The sequence below is a fragment of the Ovis canadensis genome, chromosome 19 (genome assembly GCF_042477335.2).
Source record: "Ovis canadensis isolate MfBH-ARS-UI-01 breed Bighorn chromosome 19, ARS-UI_OviCan_v2, whole genome shotgun sequence".
Classification (NCBI taxonomy): Eukaryota; Metazoa; Chordata; class Mammalia; order Artiodactyla; family Bovidae; genus Ovis; species Ovis canadensis.
Window position 1 is genome coordinate 68,900,929 of NC_091263.1, and position 3,834 is coordinate 68,904,762.

Genomic DNA, 3,834 nt, shown 5'->3' on the forward strand with positions numbered 1-3,834 from the left:
TTTTTTCCAGGACTCTAAGACTGTTTGTTTTCTCAGAGGGTTTCTCGCTCTCCAGTTTGAGACGACACCACTACACCAAATCCTTTGGCTGCAGCCCTTACGTAAGTTCCCGGAAGCCAGAGATCTCTAGGTCTGTCCTTGTTGCAGGCGTGGTTTTCTTATTTCATAGCTGAGTCAGTTACTACGGCATACATGACCCAGGTAGGTTTTTTCGGTGTGCAAGTGGTCCTGGTCATTTGCTTCGATTCCCTATCTTGAGTGTTGTACACATCCCTGCAGCATGCGTTTTGAGGCCTGAGTCATTTCAGTCCCTGGTTTCTCATTTATGTCCGGGAGCATGTACTGTGCTCACGTGGAGCTGTGATTTCCCTTTCGGAAGCCTGGGTATTCTTTTCCAGAGCGGCCTGTGCCTGTGTGCAGTGCTGGCATCAGCATGGAGGGTTCCCTTTGTCCTCCATCTGCAGCGTTTACTGTTTGCAGACCTTCGTGCTGGACACTCTTGACTCACGGCAGATGGCGCAGGGTGTAGTTTTGACGGTCTGAGTTTGAGGGATCTGGTGCAACATTTAATGTGCCTTGTTTATTTCTTGCAAATATTTGAGGAAACTTTCCTTTTGAGTAGGGCTTATAAAGTCCCCGTTTATGGGTTTTGAAGTTTTTACTCACTGACCTGGGCCAGGGTGTTTCTAAGGTAAGTGTTCCTTATTTAAGGCCCTGCAGCCTGGAAAACCCCATGGACGGAGCCTGGTAGGCTGCAGTCCATTGGGTCGCTGGGAGTCACACACGACCGAGCGACTTCACTTTCACTTTTCATTTTTATGCATTGGAGAAGGAAATGGCAACCCACTCCAGTGTTCTTGCCTGGAGAATCCCAGGGACGGAGGAGCCTGGTGGGCTGCCGTCTACTGGGTCACACAGAGTCGTACATGACTGAAGCGACTTAGCAGCAGCAGCAGCAGCAGCAGCCCTTTATTATGCAGTGCCTTGAAGCACCAGGCTGTATGTTGTAATAACAGGAGATGGCCACAAGGGGGCACTACTTTTCCATGCCCAGCCCAGGTCAGTCGGGAGAGCAGCGCCTGAGCAAAGTGCAGGCTTTGGGTGGCGAACGTCTGGGAACATGCCAGCACAAACCGCAAAGGCTCGCGTCCTGTTCCTCCTCCACTTCACCCTTGACCTGTAGATATTCAGACCCCAAACCGCTATGCTGAAACTTCGTCCTTTGGAAGTCAGGGGGCTTGAAGGGGCTGCAGGTGAGACCCCACCCCCAGAGCCTGTGCAGGCCGTGTGAAAGTTGGAAGTGCTTTTCTCCCTGATAGTACGGTGTCTCTTGGGTCCTTTTGGCTGAGATTAGCATTCGGGGTAGGCTGCCTGGGTCTCAGATTGAGGCCCATTCGGGAAATGAGGCTCTTAAAGTCCAAGGGAGGAACATTTATGTCAAAACCTTATAACAGCCTGAGCTCAGGTGGGTCTGGCCGTAGGGACCAAGGCTGCTTAAGCATGGCACACCTGCCAGGGGACCCAGGCTGTGGGGAATATACTAGTTTGAAACATACTTCAACATTCCAGGTGTATAAAGACATACCTGATCTCCACGTGCAGGACTTAGATGTGAGCACCACTGATCAGCTGTACACGTCTGCACAGCACTGTGTCTGGATCCTTTTCCCATGGGGCTCTTACAGTGCTGGTAGACCGCGTGTGCTACTGATGGAGGGCCGATTTTTACGTAGCAGTGTGAGCTGCTCGTTGCCGAGCGTCCCTTTAGATCCTCCCCCAGCTTTTGCCCCTGACACACACGTTTTGCTTCCAGGACTCTAGTTTGTCTGTTTTCTCAGAGGGTTCACTTCTATGCAGGCTGAGATGACATCCCTACACCAAATCCTATGGCTGCTGTCTGCTTTGGTTCCCTGAGGCCAGAGATCTCCAGGTCCATCCTTGTTGCGTCAAGGTGCTGTCTTATCTCACGGCTACGCCAGTCGTCTGGTGCACGCGCGTCCCGGGGGATTCTGTCAGCACCCTGGCGGTCCTGGGCATCTGGTGTGATTCCGAATCTTGAGGCTGTTCATATTCCTGCAGCAAGCATTTTGATGCCTGGGCCATTTCAATCTCCAGCTGCTTTTTACTTTTTGTCCAGGAGCATGTACTTTGCTCACGTGGAGCTGTGATTTCCCTTGCAGAAGCCTGAGTATTCTTTCCCAGAGCGGCCTGTGCCTGTGTGCAGTGCTGGCATCAGCATGGAGGGTTCCCTCTGTCCTCGATCTGCAGCGTTTACTGTTTGCAGACCTTCGTGCTGGACATTCTGACTCACGGCAGATCGCGCAGAGTGTAGTTTTGACGGTCCTGTCTGTGACTGTGAGGGATCTGGTGCAACATTTAATGTGTCTTGTCTGTTTCTTAGAGTTTGTGGAAAATTTCCTTTTGAATAGGGCTTGTTGAAAGTCCCATTTATGGTTTTTGAAGTTTTACTCGCTGACCTCAGCCAGGGTGTTCTTAGGATTAGTCAGTTCCATTGCTCAGTCGTGTCCGACTCTGTGACCCCATGGACTGCAGCACGCCAGGCCTCCCTGTCCATCATCAACTCGCAGACCTTGCTCAAATTCATGTCCATCGAGTCGGTGATGCCATCCAACCATCTCCTCCTCTGCCGTCCCCTTCTCCTCCTGTCTTTAATCTTTCCCAGCATCAGGGTCTTTTCCAGTGAGTCAGTTCTTTGCAGCAGGTGGCCAAAGTATTGGAGTTTCAGCTTCAGCATCAGTCCGTCCAATGAATACTCAGGACTGATTTTGCTAAGCGTTCCTTATTTAAGGCCTGCAGCCCTTTGATAATGCAGTGCCTGAAGCACCAGTTTGTACGCTGTAAGAACAGGAAATGGCCACAAGGCGGCACCACGCGTCTATGCCCAACCCAGGTCAGTGGGGAGACCGGGGGCTTTGGATGCCAGTCTCTGGAACACGGAAGCACAAACCCCGCAGGCCTGTGTCCTGTTCCCCCTCCTGCTTCCCCGCTGACCTGCAGATATTGACACCCCTGCCAGACTGCTAGGCTGCAGTCTTGTCCTTTAGAAGTTAGGGAGCTTGAAGCTAAGGGGCTGTAGGGAGCCCGTGGAGGCTTTTCTCCCGTTAATACAGTCTCTCTTGGGTCCTTTGGCTGAGATTAGTGTTCAGGGTAGGCCTCCTGGGTAAAACAGGCCCAGTCTGGAAGTGAGGAGGCCCCAGAATTCTACTCTAGGGGAGGAACGTTTATGCCAAAGCCTTACAGCAGCCTGGGACCGGGCGGGTCGGCCTTGGGGCCAGGCCTGCTTAGGCATGGGGACAGCGACCCTCTTCACGCGCAGGGCTTCCTCTTCCCCTGAATTCTAGTGGTTACAGGTTGTACATGGCACAAGGCAGTGTCTCACCTTCCTGCTGATTCCCTCTGTGGGAATTCTGGATTTTTTGCCTCCAGAGCCTCGAGACGTGCTGCCTGCAGAGATCTTAGTCATCGCAGTGTGGGGTGTGAATGCTCATTCCAATCCTGGTCACAGGTGCTTTGAGGTGCTCCTCCGTTAGGGTGAGTAAGGCCCTCTGCCTGCAAACGGGTGTAACTGGACAGGGCAGGCTTTATCAGCCCGTCCAGAGCACAGGGCGTATGCGCAGAGGACACAGCCGCAGCCCTGAAGGTCCAGTGCCTGGCTCTCTGAATCAGAGCTCTGCAGGTGCCCTCAGCAGAGCTCGGGTCTGGGGACGGTGCCTGACAGCTGCGTGCAAGGCTCGGCCTGAATCTGTGCTCTTCCAGGACAACTACTGTGAGAAGGAGCTCGGTTTTAGGCGGGTTAGGAAAATGCAGGGAGAG